This window comes from Schistocerca americana, chromosome X, assembly GCF_021461395.2.
Source record: "Schistocerca americana isolate TAMUIC-IGC-003095 chromosome X, iqSchAmer2.1, whole genome shotgun sequence".
NCBI classification, from domain to species: domain Eukaryota; kingdom Metazoa; phylum Arthropoda; class Insecta; order Orthoptera; family Acrididae; genus Schistocerca; species Schistocerca americana.
In genome coordinates this window covers 210,769,786-210,788,229 of record NC_060130.1, presented here as the reverse complement: position 1 = coordinate 210,788,229, position 18,444 = coordinate 210,769,786, and the positions used below count along the sequence as shown (strand labels likewise).

General features: G+C 42.6%; 1 non-coding gene across 1 annotated transcript; it reads left to right on the top strand.

The window, feature by feature from the left end:
* Nucleotides 1–9,068: 9,068 nt before the first annotated feature.
* Trnat-ugu lies at nt 9,069–9,143 on the top strand. Its single transcript has one exon. It is a non-coding gene; the product is annotated as a tRNA-Thr (tRNA).
* Nucleotides 9,144–18,444: the final 9,301 nt, after the last annotated feature.

Sequence of the window (18,444 nt, the reverse complement as noted above, 5' to 3'; positions counted from 1 at the left end):
GAGGTAGGGGAGAGAGTGCCACGGATGTGAAATTCAATTTGGGGTGGCGTTTTCCGTTGCGTCAGGATCTTTTGACGAAATTTCAGTTACCAGCTTTCTCCTCGGAATGCGTAAATATGATTTTCACGTCCACCTACGTATGGATAAGTGACCATCATGATAAAATGAGAAAAATGAGAGTTCATACGAAAATATTTAAGTGTTCCTTCTTCCCGCAGCTGCCCTAGAGTGGAACGGTAAAGACATAGCTTGAAGGTGGTTCTATGAGCCCCCTTCCAAATACTTATTTGCGAATTTTAGAGCAGTCATGTGGATGCAGATGAAATAGTTTATAGCGACCGATGTTGCGCCATGCACACTGTACTCGTATTCCAGAAGTGTAGGGTTAAAAGGTCCGTCCGGCCATTAATATTATAGTTTTCGTCCAATTCAAGGAAGGCAAATGACAGGACGATTTTTCTTTGGAAAGAAAATGACTATTTATTCGCGCAAAGCAATGAGTTTTGATTCTATATTCCTAGCATTCCAGTAGGCTGCTGACGTCGTTCTTCGCGAGTGGCTATTAGTCGAATTGCTTGCCTATAGATTATCGTCTGAGCTATGTGACTGCGTTCTTTATTTGTCGTCAGAAAGGTCACATTAGGCATTAACTAAAGGAAACTGATCTAGTGTATGCAAAGTTATATCTGGCGTTCTCCAAACAAGTTCCACAGTTCCTTTGGTGCTTCTGATCTATGTAAATGATGTAAAAGATAATGTTTGTAAACCTCTTACGTTCTGTAGATAATGCCGTTGTTTACCAACTGTTGAAATCAACGGAATATCAATAAAACTTAAAAAATATTTGTGATAAGATAAATGTATTTCGCGAAAAGTTTGAAATTCTGATTTCTGAGCCTGAACAAGAAACAAGTTTGAAGCCCTTCACATGAGTACCAAGAGAATTCAGTTGAATTTTCTTTACATGAAAAAGACTCCATTTTAAAGGTTGTCGATTGAACTAATTTCTAAGGATTAGAAAATGTCGTAGGGAAGGTGATCAAGAGATTATTTTATTGGCTGAATACTTACCAAGCGCAACAAATCCACTAAAAGAAACCGCTTACACTACGCTTGTCCATCCTCTTCTAATTTGCTGCCAAGTATGGGATCCTTACCAGAGATGACTGACAGAGAACATCGAAAACGTACAAAATTTCCTATTTCGAAATAGGATACAATGCATGAAAAATATGAAAAGCGAGTTGGGATGCAAATCATTAAAAAGGAAAATCGGTTCTCTGTGCAGCAACCTCTTTACACGAAATTTCTACCAACTTCTGCTTCCGAATACCAAATCACTTTGTACCTTCCCACTTACACAGGGAGGAATGTCTATACCGAAAAGTAAGAGAAAACAGGGCTCACACGGAAAGATTTAGACTCTCAGTTTTCGCAGGTACTATTCGATCGTGGAACAGTAGAGATGTAGTTGTCTTTTTCTGACTACATTTAAGTGTGAAATCATGCGGATGTACATGTAGTTGGAATAGGACCACACATAGTAGATCGCTACGCCGTTCAAAAAAACTTCACAGTGCAATGTACCAAGAGATTAAAAGTGGGCTTGACCTGGGCTTGGTCCTGTGTTCTTGCCTTTCTGGACAACGCTCTTGCCATGTGAGTGGTCTAGGTGGGATTCGCCATCCGTCTTCTCAAACTCTGTTCTTCAGGACCTCCCTCCAACTTTTCAATCCCTGCTGTAGCTCTCCTGCAAATGCTTTGGGGCTGTACCATTAGAACAGAGATATTGAGAAGAATATTTACAGCAAAATTTGGAACGTACACCACTCGATCAAAAATATCTGGACACCTCTAATAATGCGGAAATGACCAAGACGGCCCATTGGAAAGCCCGTCAAAAACTGAACACAAATAAAGCATGAAAACAGGAAGAAGGTGTACTGAAATCTGAAAAAAGAAACGAAATAGAAGCAGTGAACGGTCCAAGGTGAAGAAGTGCAATATCGAACGAGTTTCAATAGCCATGGCGTCGTGGTTATGCAGTCACGGTGTGGGATTTCGAAGGGAGAGAACCGTGTTCAAATCTTCCTTTTTTATCCCAAAATTATCAACTGGACGTCCGGTCATTGACGTGTTTGTTCACTATATTGAAATGTGCGTCTGTGTCGTGGTACAACGTCCGTTTGCAACAGCGAATTGTATGGAAGGGACATCCAGACGTACGTACTTTCCATTTGTTCTACACAAGTAACACATGTTATGGCTCTTCTGTTCGATTTTGGAAGTTTTGACTCTTGAATTCTTTTGTTGTAACATAGTTCACACGCGTTTATTTGTTGTTTTCATTTCTGTGACTGGTCTATGCGGAATTTCTCCTGCTCTCACTGTTCACTATACACACATCAAAAAAAGTTTTGCCTCACCTCGGTTCCGATAGTGACCGAACCTGTACAGAAAATTGGAATAGAGATCAACATAAACATCATTTCCGCCCTTTTTATTTCTCATGAAAACTACACATTGCATGTTGTACCATCATACAGCGAGACCTTCAGAGATGGTGGTCCAGATTGCTGTACACACCGGTACCTCTAATACCCAGTGTACGCCCGTATTCGTCGTGGCATACTATTCGCAAGTTCATCAAGGCACTGTCGGTCCAGATTGTTTCACTAGCAACGGCGATTCGGCGTAGATCCCTCAGTGTCGTTAATGGGTCACGTCGTCTATAGACAGCCGTTTTCAATATATCGGCATGCTGTTGGGCCCATCTGTACCGCGCCGCATGGTGTCGTGGTTGCAAAGATGGACCTCGCCATGGACGTCGGGAGTGAAGTTGCGCATCATGCTGCCTATTGCGCACAGTTTGAATCGTAACATGACGTCTTGTGGCTGCACGAAAAGCATTATTCAACATGGTGGCGTTGCTGTCGCGGTTCTTCCGGGCCGTAATCCGTAGGTAGCGGTCATCCACTGCAGTAGTACCCCTTGGGCGGCCTGAGCGAGGCATGTCATCGACAGTTCTTGTCTCTCTGTATCTCCTCCATGTCTGAAAAAACATCACTTTGGTTCACTCCGAGACGCCTGGACACTTTCCTTCTTGAGAGCCCTTCCTGGCACAAAGTAACAATGTGGACGCGATCGAACTGCGGTACTGACCGTCTAGGCATGGTTGAACTATAGATAAAACGAGCGGCGTACCTCCTTCCTGGTGGAATGACTGGAATTGGTCGGCTGTCGGACCCCTTCCGTCTAATAGGCGCTGCTCATGCATGGTTGTTTAAATCTCTGGGTGGGTCTAGTGACATCTCTGAACAATCAAAGGGACTGTGTCCGTGATACAATATCAACAGTCAACGTCTATTTTCAGGAGATCTGGGAACCTGGGTGATGCAAAACATTTTTAGATGTGTGTATTTACTTGCGACGGTAGTACATTCTTACCACAGAACTCATATTTATAACCAATATATAGGTTGACGGGTGCCAAGAATACAGAAGGAGAAAACACGCGCCAGTGTCCGGACGCAAAAGAAAGAAGCACGAGGGAGATTTGAATACGGGTCACCCGCCTGCCAGTCTATCACCACGACCACAGAACCAAGAGGCGTGGTTCTTGCATTTCGCTCGATGTTACACATCTTTAGCTTGGACCGTTTACTGTTTCTATTTTGCTTCTTTTTCCACAGTTCAGTACATTTCCTTCTTGTTTTCGTGCTTGATCTGTATTCACTTTTGACGTCATATCCACTGGGCTATTATACCAGTAAATCTGATGGGGGTGCGATGGGGAGTATCCCTTGTGAGCAGCAGCTCCATCAGGACATTAAAACCCTTTCAAAGCTGCCGAAGTCGACTGTTGGTGATGTGTTTGTGAAGTGAGAACGCGAAGAACCAACTACAGCTAAAGCAAGACCGTGCTGACCTCCTGTACTGACCGAAAGGGACCACTGAGCATTGTGGTAGATGGTTGTACAAAATTAAATCAGCGAGCGATCACTAGTGAGATAGAAAGTGTTACCATTAGTCCAGCTAGTACAATGAATTTGGTGGGGAATTAAAAAGAATCGGATACAGTTGTCGGGCAGCTTGTCAAAGCCACACCGTTATGCAGTGAATTCTATGCGACGGCTGGGGTGGCGTAAAGAGCGACGTCACTAGGCAGTGGGTGACTGGGAACGAGTGATTTGGATTGATAAATTGCGCTATCTCCTATGGCATTCCGATGGGAGAGTTTGGATGGTTCAAATGGCTCTGAACACTATGGGACTTAACATCTGAGGTCATCAGTCCCCTAGACTTAGAACTACCTAAACCTAACTAACCTAAGGACATCACATACATTCATGCCCGAGGCAGGATTCGAAGCTGCGACCGTAGCGGTCGCGCGGTTCCATACTGAAGCGCCTAGAACCGCTCGGCCACTCTGGACGGCTGAAGAGTTTGGATTCGGCGAATGCCTGGAGAACGGTACCTGCCATCATGTGTGGTGCCAGCAGAACGTGGTGGTATGGTATCGAGATGTTTTTCGTGGCTGGGTTGTGATCACCTTATTGCGCCTAAGAAAACGCTAAATGCGGAAGGATGCAAAAACATTTTACAGGATTATGTTTTGCATAATTTAGAGAAACAGTTCGGAGTCGATGATTGTTTGCGTCGGCATGACAACGCAACCTGTCGTAAAACAGCATGATGTGAGGCAAAGGTTTGTCGGCAATAACATTCCTGAGACAGAACAACTCTGGGACGAGGTAAAACATTGATACCGCCGCACACCCCAGCTTTCAATATAACTACCTTGTCTGGTTTCGGCTCTCATGGAAGAATGGATTGAGAATCCTCCACAGACATTCAGATGCCTCATTGAAAGTGTCTCCAGCTGAGTTCAGGTCATCATAAAGTCGAAGGGTGGACACAATCTATAATAATGTCCACTAATAAGTGCCCGGTTAGTTTTTATCAGATAGTGTAGGATGGATTATATTGGCAGAAATGAAGGTGTGGATGTTATCGAAAGTCATGCACGGATATCTTAGCTGATCATACTGAATAGGTTCTGGTCCAGGCACAACTTTGATGTGCTAGAAAATTTTACAACGGTGCAGATTCCGTCGCGGAGCCAAAATTTCATTCAAGAAAGTACGTGATGATGAGTATTGGACTTTTCTACATACTACTTTTGTTTCCTCATGGCTGAAGTGTCAGTCAACCCTCCTGCATTGCGGAGTTTGGAGTGAGCGTAATAACAATTTCATTGATTATTTTCGTTCTACTTCTTTTATGAATGGTAAGCCACATGTAAACATACTGATGTCGCAATATGATGTCATTTCCCATGTAAAGAAAACAAAGTATCTAATTCGTACCGTTCATTTGGTTGTATTGCTTTTTGCTACTGTGGACACTCCATTTATTGCATTCATAGAGCATTCCTTGTCATGGGGCAAATGGACAGAGACAGTGCCACCACGGAATGTGATGCAGCGACCTGCCCGCGCTTTGTGGCATCTGTAGTGATTGATAATTGTTGTAGGGCTGTGGGAACGACAGACCACTGTTAATTTCGCCTTTCAGATTGCCTACACGTAGGGGAAGGGCTTGCTTGCATGCCAGGGGTATGGACGTCATCGATGATCTTGAATCATGACGTCATCAAGATGGTAGATGACAGAATATTTAAAAATTAAAGATGGCGGTTGGCAGGAAATTTAAATATTAGAGATATTGAATGGTGGGAAATTTAAAAATTAAAGATTGCAGCCGGTGGGAAATTCAAATAAACTTAAAAGTTTCAAGATGGTTGTGGTGAGAAATATTTTTCAGCCAGTGAAAGTGCTTAAAATTCTAAGATTTCCGCATAAAAATATATGTAAGTTTTTCAATTGAATTGCCATGATGTTAAAAAAATTATTGGCAATACTTCAATAATTTCAAAGAAATTAAGTCGTTTTTTCACGTGAATTGTGTAAATAGTCGCTATTGAGCAGACACACAAACAGCCAATCAAGATGCAGACATCTTGGCTGTGCTCAGAAGTATCTGAACGCTCAGAACTATTTTTTTCACAATATTCAAAAGTATTGACTCAAAAAGTAACGTAAAGGGTTATAACGTGCAGTAATTTTTGGCTGTACTCGAAAGTATCCAAATGCTCTGTTATTTTTGCACCATCTTCAAAATCATTTATTCAAAAATTACTGAAAGGTTGCAGCTTGCAGCACTGCAGAATAGTTTACAAGGCGCTCAGAAGTATCCAAATACTGCTCATTTTTTCTTTTGTTCTATACTCAAAAATATTTCTCCAAAAAAATTATGTAAAGGAGGAAACTGCTAGTATTTCAAAGTACTTTGCAAGAGGCCCAAAAATATCCAAACACAGTGAATTTCATCTTTTACACTACATTCAAAGAGTATTAAGCCAAAAAATTACTGCTACCCCGCGCGGCTATTCGAGATGTTACGTGTAGTGTTTAACGTACAGTATGTCAAATTCCGTTACAGAGTGCTCAAAAGTATCTATATGCTCAGTTTTTTTGCACCATATTCAAAACTATTTATCCAAAAAATTACATTAAGTGTGTAGCTTGCAGTATTTTTGGCTATGGTGAAAATTATCCAAATGCTGTCATGCTTTTTTTACGTCATGTTCTAATGTATTTATCCGAAACATTAAATAACGGGTGTAACGTGCAGTATTTTTGGCGGTGCTCAAAATTACCCAAACGCTCCGAATTGGTTGTGCTGAATTCGAAAGCATTTACCCAAAAAATTGTATAAAGCAGCACTTGAGTACATGCAAAGTTCGATATCCGTACATACATAGTGTACGGCACAACGGAGCCTCATATTAATTATTTTCCACACCTAAATTGTTCTATAATGGTTGTCAATCTCACAAGGGCGTCGGGCAGGCATCGGCAAGACCTAACTCGCTGTGTGAGTGTTCTGCTTGTTCCGATAAGTTTTGTCTTGCTGACATCCAATGCATTTCACTCTCGGCTCTGCGTAATACGATAAGCACGCCACATTGCAAAACACACATGGACACTACTACTTATCTGACAGCTTAACCTTTTAAGTGACAAAATGTTTTATCCGGCATAACAATGAGATACATATGAGTATGTGCTAGAATAAAACTCCTTAATTTATTATGTCTTTCTAAATTAACCATGAGTAACGGAATCGTTCATTAATACCAGTGAATTAGAAGTACTATGAAGTTTAACAACTAGTACTATGAAGTTTAAAAACATCTGCTGTAAATTAGAAACGTCAACTTCGGTTAGTGAAATGAAAGGATCGTAGAGCATTGTTGGTCGGTAGCTCCAAGTCGGGTTCTGCCTCCAAGTGCAAGTCTTATTTCAGTCGGCGCCACATTAGGCGACTTGTGGCAGATGATGATGATGAAATGATGATGAGGACAACACAACACTCAGTCCATGAGCGGAGAAAATTCTCCAACCCGGCCGGCAATCGAACCCGGGCCCAGTGCAGAGGAGGCAGGCACGTTACCACCCAACTAAGCAGGCGGACATATGTTTCAGGAGGATGACATTTCCCTAATGACTGGAGTTCGCAAGCAACTTAAGATCATGCATAAAAATCCACATTTGCAGCCACTTCAGTATCAGAGACACTTTTTATGACTTTCATAAAATGCTTCTTAAAGCACAAGCAAACATTTTACCCTACCTGCTGCATCTGTGCTAGACGTTTCACCCACTGGTCCTCTTGACACTATGTTACCCAGACTACCACCAGTCTCTGTAGCAGTGTAGTAGCTACTGTAGAAGTAGTGCTGCATCATCTGCAGCAGAGACTCTTCTAAACTCTTAATTTTCTGTGTACTCTTTCGTAGCCTCTTCTCTGTGTACTCTTCCGTAGCCTTTTCTCAGCAGTTTATTACAGGATAAGCCAGAACTTCTTCTACTGTTGAACTATGCCACCTGCACGAAGCTGTTCTTACGGGCCGGGAAGAAATATTCACGAATGTCAGTATGACACCTCTAACTACAAAAACCAACGAAGAACGAGTAATAAATATGCCTATTACATTCAGCCGTGTGCGTAAACTGTTTTCTTCATGAAGCATATTTTCAGCAATCATCCACCGAGTTCACTGTCAGCGGAAATAATTTATGTTACTTCAACGACTAACGTTACAAGGAAAGCTTTACAGCATACATTCAGTAAAATTGGATGTTACTAGGAACAATCTAATTGGCTCATGACAATCATGGCAATCTAATTGCTTACATGTACGGCGAGGAATAAAACTAACTGTAATCATACTTACAAACGACTTCCGTGTTGATTTCATACTTTATAATGAAGGAAGTGTTACTGTGAATTGAATTTACCATCGTTCATATCAGAAGATATCAGAGGACTAAATCCACAGCTGACTAATGCTTCCTGAACAATCAACTAGCTCTGAAGCTGGGAGCCTCAAATGCCATTGGTAAATATTCATACCATAACCCACTTCCTAATATTTCTGGCTTCGCAGCCGTCATATTCAGGTACAAGGAGCAGTTGAGAAGGCAGAAGTGGTCCTTCCCCGTGATTGGCTGCTGCATTCGGAAGTTGCACACCAAAATGATAATTTTCATTTATTAATATTAGAAAAACTAAACAGCGTAGTTACTTGCATTTCAAATTAAAGCATCTGTCAATAGCATGCTATCATTTCATTATTTCACAAGTATTAATAACCAGTAGAATAATAAAAAACTGCTAAACGAAAAGGCAGACGAAGCACTTCGGAGAATTTCGGATCACGCCTAACTTTAGGAAGATGGTATCTGCTCTTTTGGACATATCCGAAAGAACAGATACCATCTTCATACAGTTAAGGCTAACGGGCCATTGACCTTCTTCTTCTGTACTGGATGCACACACATTGCTGGAACTCTTACGGGACTCTGTAAGATTGTCTGCCGCGAGTAATGAGTGTAATGGGCAGGGGCACTACAAATGTAGTGTGTGGACTTTAAGCTGGGAAAGTGGGTCTCACGGGGAGCGTGCAAGGGATGAATCCCTGCAGTCGCACTGTACTTTGTGCCCTCGGTGGCTCAGATGGATAGAGCGTTTGCCATGTAAGCAGGAGATCCCGGGTTCGAGTCCCGGTCGGGACACACATTTTCAACTGTCCCTTGATGTGTATCAACGCCTGTCGACAGCTTATGGTCTTGATTTCATTATCATTTCACGCCTAACTTAGATGGCGGCCGAAGTGGTTCGGCTGTAAGATCATAGCTGATTCAGCAGTGTCGGAGGACAGACATGTTGTATGCCGTGGTCGGTGTTAGTTAAGACTTTACGGTCGGTTTTAGTTAAGACTTTATTAGCAATGTATGGTTGTTTGGAACATATAACAGAGAAAACTGTGACAGTAATTACGGAAATAGGCAACTCATCAACTTGAAGAATAGAAATTATCTGTGACTCTAAAATGGAATGTAATTATGTAGTTTCTCGTGTTCTGACAATAAAAAGTGAATGGTATCCACTATAAACAAACTGATTGGAAATTTAATCATTTCTAAAATAGCAGTTCCTCGGAAAGACTTTCTTACAGCCTCAAGATTACTGATCCACGACCTAAGTGCTGTTTTCTGCGTAGGGGACAACAACTATAGAAGACTGTAGGTTGGTGAACATTTACTAGAACTTATGCATTCCACTCAGGGAGGTGGAAGCAAATAGGCACCTCGCGTGTACTGCAGTCTTAGTACAAATAAGATCCGTGACACGTCACCTGTGGTAACACAGAGGAGTTATGTAGGAGGGAAATATTTTTGAAGCAAGGGGTTTATCATACATACATATATATCACCCTATATCTCCCCTTCCAACCTCTCTTTTTCAACTTGCCGTAACTTGTCCGCAGATATCTCAAGGCTACTGAATTATAAACTTAAAAATGGTATTCATGCTTCTCACAGAAACTAGTTTGAATATGTTAACACCAAAACAAACATATTTTGTTATAAACAAAGAAACAAACAGCATTTAAGGCCAGTGGTACGTGAGGTGGACAAAAATATGGCAACACTGCAAGTACGAGACATTGGTTCGCCTAATATGGTGTAGGAAAACCGTTGGCATTCAAAACAGCTTCCAGTTGTCTCAGAATGGATAAATACAGGTCCTGTATGGTGCCAAGCGACCTTATACCACTATCCTGGAAACGGCTGCTGGATCGCCAACAGCTATGATCGCAAGAATATTAAATAAGCACGAAATAACGACCATCTTTCGCTCACCGAAAAAAGTCAAAGATATACTTCAACCAAAGACCAGCTGGGGTTGCAAACGCCGGGCATTTATAGTATTGAGTGAGATTGTGGGATGGAATATATCGGGCAGACACAACGATGTATCTCCCAGCTCTGTACTGAACACATCAGGAACGTACGACTAGGACAGACAAACGGTTGCAGAACATAGCATTATCGAGGGACACACCTTCGAATTCGAAAAAAGCTGTGCAGCGCCAACGGTTTCTGGGACTCGATCTTCAAAGAGGCAGTGGAGATACGTCTGCACAACAATTTGGCAAACAGGGATAGCGGTTTTCAGCTCAGTGCAGCGTTGAATTCCACAATTGGCAAAATACGTCAGGAAGGCTCCGATCTGAAGGCAGCGGCGTCCACACGCAGATTGGATAGCCACCGGGTCTCGACGCCGGGCCGTGCCGCTGTTTACATCTCTCCGTATTTGAATATGCACGCCTATACCAGTTTCTTTGGTGCTTCAGTGTAGTTTGATACAATGGAATACCTTCATGCATGGTTAGCCACTAACCACTGGCATCCTACCATACCACATCAACCAAAACAGAGAGTATTATTATATTCGCATATGATACAATTTTTGCGGATGGATAAGCATTTGACTGTAAGGGCCAAATAAAGTGCATTTTCTTGAGGGTGATCTTTTCCAAGTTTTAACCACTCTTGAAATTCCCATAACATGAAGGAAATAAATCCCATGCGCTAGACCGGGCGACTTGGTTCAAATGGCTCTGAGCACTATGGGACTTAACATCTGAGGTCATCAGTTCCCTAGAACTTAGAACTATTTAAACCTAACTAACCTAAGGACATCACACACATCCATGCCCGAGGCAGGATTCGAACCTGCGACCGTAGCAGTCGCGCGGTTAAAGACTGAAGCGCCTAGAACTGCTCGGCCACCGCGGCTGGGCCGGGCGACTTGGTACAGCGGTTAAGTCACCGGACCCACATTGGGGTTTGGGTTTTTGATGCCGTCCCAGCCATCTAGATTTAGGTGTTACCTAAATGGATTAAGGCAAATACCTGAATGATTTCTATTGAATGGTCACGGTCGATTTCATTGCATATAATTGATAAATCCGAGCTTCTATCCTGTATGTAGCTACCTCGTCATCTACAGACTGTCAAACCCGGATCTTCTTTCCTTCCTTCTTGCCGCTATCACAGAAAACAGTGATACTGAACCATACTGCTTGGCATAAAAAAAACTCATCACTTCACTTTAAATCACTGTATCTACATGTCTGATATGGTTTCATTCTGTTCAGATCAAAGGTTCCTATAGATGGAACAATATTTCCAATATCTTGGGTGTGATATTATTTGAGAGGAAAACAAAGACATAATTAGTACGATTAGTACTCCTCAGTGGGATACCGCCAACGGCCTTGCCGCAGTGGATACACCGGTTCCCGTGAGATCACCGAAATTAAGCGCTGTTGGGCGTGGCAAGCGCTTGGATGGGTGACCATCCAGCCGCCATGCGCTGTTCCCATTTTTCGGGGCGCACTCAGCCTCGTGATGCCAATTGAGGAGCTACTCGACCGAATAGTAGCGGCTTCGGTCAAGAATACCATCTTACGACCGGGAGAGCGGTGTGCAGACCGCACGCCCCTCCTATCCGTATCCTCGCCTGAGGAAGACACGGCGGTCGGATGGTCCCGGTAGGCCACTCGTGGCCTGAAGACGGAGTTATAATGAGGGTGTGAGTAAAGGGCCCACTATTGAGCCGTATGCGCTTGTCGCAAACATTGCTATACAAGTTCCGAGTGCTGGACTCCAAGAAAGAGAAGACAACAAAAAAAACAATAGTGTCTGAAATTAAGTTACTCGGTTCGGTAAAATATTGCACCGGTGTAGATAAAATCCGAAGGAAGTGTACAAGGAGAGGATAAGTTGTGCTGTCAGTATTACAGAATTAACAATACATCTCATAAATCAGTGGAAAGAAAATGTTGTTTGAATACAGGTGACAGAGTTATAAAGATAATCTTGGGTTGCAGCCCAATACTCTTCGTACCGCAACTTGGACACACTCATCCAGGACCTTTATTTGAACATTGTCGAAGACAAATGTTTATCTTTCCTCTACATATTTATGATGATTACGGTGTGAACATTCTCGTTTTCCTAGCTGACAACGGACGTGTTAATAGGGCCGTTCGTATAAGCTCCTGGTATGACGCACGCTCAGCCACCCTATCGCTCCTCGACTGGTCCGCAAACTCAACAGGTGAAACGTAGCAATCAGATTATCTTAATTTTCTTATTTCCGGTGTGTGAAGAGACCAGACATAAGACCTGTTGCGTTTCAGTTGAAGAAGCAGAAGGCGGGGCTGAAATGAATCGCACAGCGCAGGCTCGGCAGGCGGGTAGTCGTATTGATCGACCTCGCAGCATCCCACGTATATCACGACTTCCGATTCGCACACCTGCCACACGCCACAGCAAATACGTTATAAATTAGCGAAATAATTTTTACCGCTTCAGACGCTTTTTAGTAAAATCTATCAGCACAACACGTGTCGACAGGATTCTCCCACGATCAGTTGCATTAGGCTGCGTTCACACTGCCGGCCGGGCCGGGCCGGGCTGACGCGTACTGGCTCGGCTCGTGCCTAGCCAGCTCAGGCCGACGAGTAGTGCATTCACATTGCGCGCCGCGCCGAGCCGGGACGGCGAAATGGGGGAAAATCCACTTCTCCGATTTTCATGTTTTAAAAATTCTTAGCGGTATATAAGACTTCGCCACATCGTTTTATGAACTAATTTTTCCCTTAAAAGCTTTACTTACGCCGTGAAAGAAGAAAAAGTCTACTTTTCGTTTCGCGTGATTTCTTAGTTTCGTAACGCTTCCCAACCGATTTTGAAGAAAGTATGCGGCTAAAGAATCTGATTTTTGTACACGTGGTAGTGCAACATCTTAGCTTCGTATTGAATCATTTATCTTTCCATATTTCTTAACAGTCATTGTGAAATGATGCTATTTGTCAACGTTGTGCACTTGATTTACAAATCTTGTAGTGAAAAAGTTATGTAGCGGGTAGCTTACCGTTAGATCCGTTTTAGACCATACATTGTTGGGAATGAAATGTAGCTAAAAGTACCAAAAAGTTTTTGAAATGATAATGATACTGATATCTGTCTCTGGTCTCAAGTAATGCGAGCTATTCAGTGGCGTCAGTGCCGCGTCAGCAAGCCACAGAGTTCGCGCGGTTACAGCTTGGTTTAGTGTAGTCATATAATGCAGGACAGAAAAAAACTAATTACTAGTGATCAGCGCAGACCTAGTGCCGGTCCCTCTTATTATTTTAATGGTCTCATTCTCTAGATAAATCCAAATGTATAAGAATTTTTCCCTCGGCTACTGGACAATCATCTGCTATGCTTTTATAGTTGGCCACACGTTGCATCACAAAAGACAGACAATTATTTGTCATCGACATCCTACATTTAGTATGATGTACATTTCGTATTTCGAACTAAAAGATAACTGAAGCGCAATTCTGTAGTCTCGTTGTCTACTTTGGCAGAAAAAATAATGGAGAGTTAATGAAACTGCTATGGATCGGCATAGATGCGCTTTTCATTGTTCTTCATTGTTTTTTTTTTTTTTTTTTTCTTCCTTGGCGGGCTGCGCTGCGCTGTCAAGGTAATCCCCACTCTTTGGCTAAATGGCTGTGCCTTCAACGAAGAATCGCAGAAATACTCCTTCAGAATTTTCCAACTTTTTTCTTCTTTTTTCTTCATGATGCAGCGCTTGGCAGTGGTAATGGTTCATCATGTGGAGCCACTGATGACCTCACAGAATTCTTTTCATTTCCTTGTAAGATAGACAGATTGATAGGCGAAGAGTTTTGAGATAATGCCCTTTGACTTAGTGGTTCTATTTCCACTGATAAGGAACTGCCACAGCATGACTTTACAATGCATTATCATCTGGTAGGGACACATCTCCGTCCCCCAGTGACACTCATATCTGTCTCCGTTTACAAGTAAATGCGAACTATTCAGTGGCGGCAATTGTAAATGCATGTAAATACGGTAGATTAAATAAATGAAATAAAAGTAATTTCGCATGTATCATTATAATAAACGTAATTTTTCCTCACTGATTGTGAAATGTGAGGTAACATCTTAAAATAAAAGACATGTGCAGTCACACTTGTGATGAAAGTAGAAGGGAGACGTGTGATGCGTGTAGTGCAGAAGCTGTAGTGCTGCTCCACAGGCTCGCGCCTGCGGTCGGCTCGCGCCGACAATATTAAACACTCGGGATGTCGCCGGCTCGGCTCCGGGAGGCTCACGCCGTGTCGGCGCGGCCCGGCCGCCAGTGTGAACGCCGCAGTTCAAAACCATGTGTTTGATATCGAAGCGGGCAGCGGCCCGGCCAGGCTCGGCTCGGCCCGGCCGGCAGTGTGAACGCAGCCAGAGTTACACTCATTTTGGTAACGGTGTAGTAGACCCTTTCGTCACTTGGCATGTTAAACGTAAATGATTTATAATCCTCCTCCGCTCGAGCGCTCATCTGCGCTATAAATTATTTTTGGGGACTACCTAGTACCAAGTTCCAAGGGTGCAGAGAGGACGAGAGGTCACAGGGAGGACTACCAGTGTTTAGCGCCTCTTCGACATCGGGTCGTTACGGCCATTATACATGCTCAGTTGGAGAAATATGTGGGAAGTAGGTGCATATAGTGACACGGAAATAAAGTTTCATGTTAAGCACAAGGGAGTTAAAGCACCATGAAGTGAGATGTGAATCCAGTTGCTCCTAAATAAGCGTCCAATGTTTTAGTCTGCGTACACACACACACACACACACACACACATATATATATATATATATATATATATATATATATATATATACAAGTACGCACGCACACACAAACAGAAATACACTATGTGATCAAAGGTATCCGGACACCTGACTGAAAGTGACTTACAAGTTCGTGGTCTTGGCCCACCCTTAGCCCTGATGACAGCTTTCACTCCCGCAGGCATACGTTCAATCAGGTGCTAGAAGGTTTCTTGGGCAATGGCAGCCCATTCTTCACGGAGTGCTGCGCTGGGAAGAGGTATCGATAGCGTTCGAAGCCCGTGAGTTGCGCGGAGCGGCCCATTCTGCTCTCTCACGATGTCTAATGACTACTGAGGTCGCTGATATGGAGTACCTGGCAGCAGGTGGCATCACAATGCACCTAATATGAAAAACGTATGTTTTTGGGGTGTCCGGATACTTTTGATCACATAGTGTTCATTCACGTATACGTACAAGTTATCGCAGACAAAGACGTAGCTCAGCTCACCAAGCATTCGGAATCGAATCGGTCCTAGCGTCGTAAAACGTATGACGAAATTTGCACTACTTAACCGAGACAAAATATAAATCAAGACGTCCGGAAAACGGTTTGAAACTGTTTCTTTCAGAACAAGAGTCCAGTGTCTCCACCGCAGCACCAGCTCTCTGTTCAAGGACCGTCGGAGAAAGATTTTGCGAATAGCACGCTTCTCCATTCTCACTCTGGGAACAACATTGGTTTCAGTTTCTGTTGTGGTCGCAGTGTGACCAGTAAAAGTTGATAGTCATATGCGGCGGCCCGTACTGTATACCAACGGTGTCTGGAACGATGACGACGGCCTTTTATGGACCAGTGGTGCACAGCCGACACTTTGCATCTAACGGTTGTGATAGTTTGGCAGGGCCTCATATCCTCCAAGACAACTGTAAAATATCATTACATTCAGTTAATTGTACACACTGTACTCATCTGATGTGTCTGTAATTTTATGTAAGCCAGAGAATGTTTAAAAAACAGGCCACTCTTTCAAGAAATCCAGCAGATAGCAACTTTTTATAGTCCTTTATGTCAGCCAAGACGCGTTTCAGGCTTTCACTCTGCTGGCGTAATACATCTTCATCAACACAACGTTTTTGTCAACCGCATTTTCAACCCTGCAATTGCGCTTTGCAAAGTAACAATTAGTTAAGCTACTATTTTTCTAGAGTTGCATATTCTACGCCTACATCCACATCTACATGAGTGCTGTGCAATTCACATTTAAGTGCTTGGCACAGTGCTTCAGACTATTTCTCTATCGTCCAACTTGTGGTGTCACCGCCAGACACCACACTTGCTAGGTGGTAGCCTTGTAAGTAGGCTGTTTATGTTTTCTCTATGTAAGTAGGCTGTTTAGGTTTTTTTATGGTAACGCCACCTCTGTATGAAAATCACTGGCTGTGCTGTGTGCAGTCTGTGGCTGCTTTGCATTGTTGTAATACTCGCCATTGTAGTGTTAGGCAGCTGGCTGTGAACAACGCGTAGCGTTGCGCAGTTGGAGGTGAGCCGCCAGCAGTGGTGGATGTGGGGAGAGAGATGGCGGAGTTTTGAAATTTGTCATGAACTGCTATATTTATATATGACGATATCAAGGTAAATACATTGTTTGTTCTCTATTAATATCTTTCATTTACTAACTATCCCTATCAGTAGTTAGTGCCTTCCATAGTTTGAACCTTTTATTTAGCTGGCAGTAGTGGCGCTCGCTGTATTGCAGTAGCTTGAGCAGCGAAGATTTTTGTGAGGTAAGTGATTTGTGAAAGGTATAGTTTAATGTTAGTCAGGGCCATTCTTTTGTAGGGAATTTTGAAAGTCAGATTGCGTTGCGCTAACAAAATATTGTGTGTCAGTTTAAGCACAGTCATGTATAATTGTTCAAAGGGGGCGTTACAGCCTTTAAATCGGCCGCGGTCCGGTAGTATACGTCGGACCCGCGTGTCGCCACTGTCAGTGATTGCAGACCGAGCGCCACCACACGGCAGGTCTAGAGAGACTTACTAGCACTCGCCCCAGTTGTACAGCCGACGTTAATAGCAATGGTTCACTGACAAATACGCTCTCATTTGCCGAAACGATAGTTAGCATAGCCTTCAGCTACGTCATTTGCTACGACCTAGCAAGGCGCCATTATCAATAGATATTTACTTGTGATGCCTGTACCGTCAGACCGATGTACACCACTTATGGATTAAAGTTAAGTATTACATCAACTACGTACTTTATTTGCTACTATTAATTCCCTTAACTGTTCCAGACCTCGCGCCAGCCTGCGTGAGCTTAAGCGCGTGCCTTTCGGCTTCCTCTCATAGTGACTTGGCTGTCTTGCCAAGTCACAACACAACTCTCTAACATTAAAACTTAAATCTTTCCGTACGATCTCTAATTTTTTAATGATATTACAATGATCATTTCTTCCTATATATGTTGGCAAAAATACAATATTTTCGTATTCAGAGGAGAAAGTTGATGATTAAGATATCATGTGAAGATATCGCTACAACGAAAAACGCCTTTGTTTTGTTGATTGCTTCTTCAACTCGCTTATCTTATGTGTTACAGTCTCTCATCTATTTCATGGTCATACAAAACGAGCTGCCCTTCTTTGGACTTTGTCGATGTCAACCCTCAGTCCTATCTGGTTAGGGTCCCGCTCTGCACAGCAGTTCCCTAGCAGAGGGCAGACGATCATAATGCAGGCAGTGTCTGTAGTAGAGCTGTTCTGCCTATAAAACGCAGTTTCAGGTTTTCTTTCCCCCAATACATTATTTATGTGGTCGATACAATTTAAGATGTTCATAATTCCTAGGTATTTAGTTAAATAACTATGCTTGATTAATAATTAGATGCACTTATTTTTATCTTGTAATTTGAAGCTTCTCGTATTTGCATGCATAACACACAAACTTTCAGATTCACTGAGTTTATCATTCACCACGTGGGCGACCTATGAGTTCGTTTATGTCGAAAATTACACTTGAAGTCAACTTACAATTTTCGTACACACTCTGTAATTTCTTCTGAAGTCAGTTGTGCTTATCGACGTCATATTGCCGACCTCACGACCTCAAAGCATGATACATGCCTCTGAATGACTAAATATATCCATAGTGTCACATCACTTGCTTAATATATATATATATATATATATATATATATATATATATATATATATATATATATAATGAGTAAAGGTATGATATTTGCAATTAGTTTTTTATTTCTTCACATTACTGACGAAGAGTGACTGCATTAGCAGTTGATACGAACTGTTATCTGCCTAGTGGAGTAGAGAC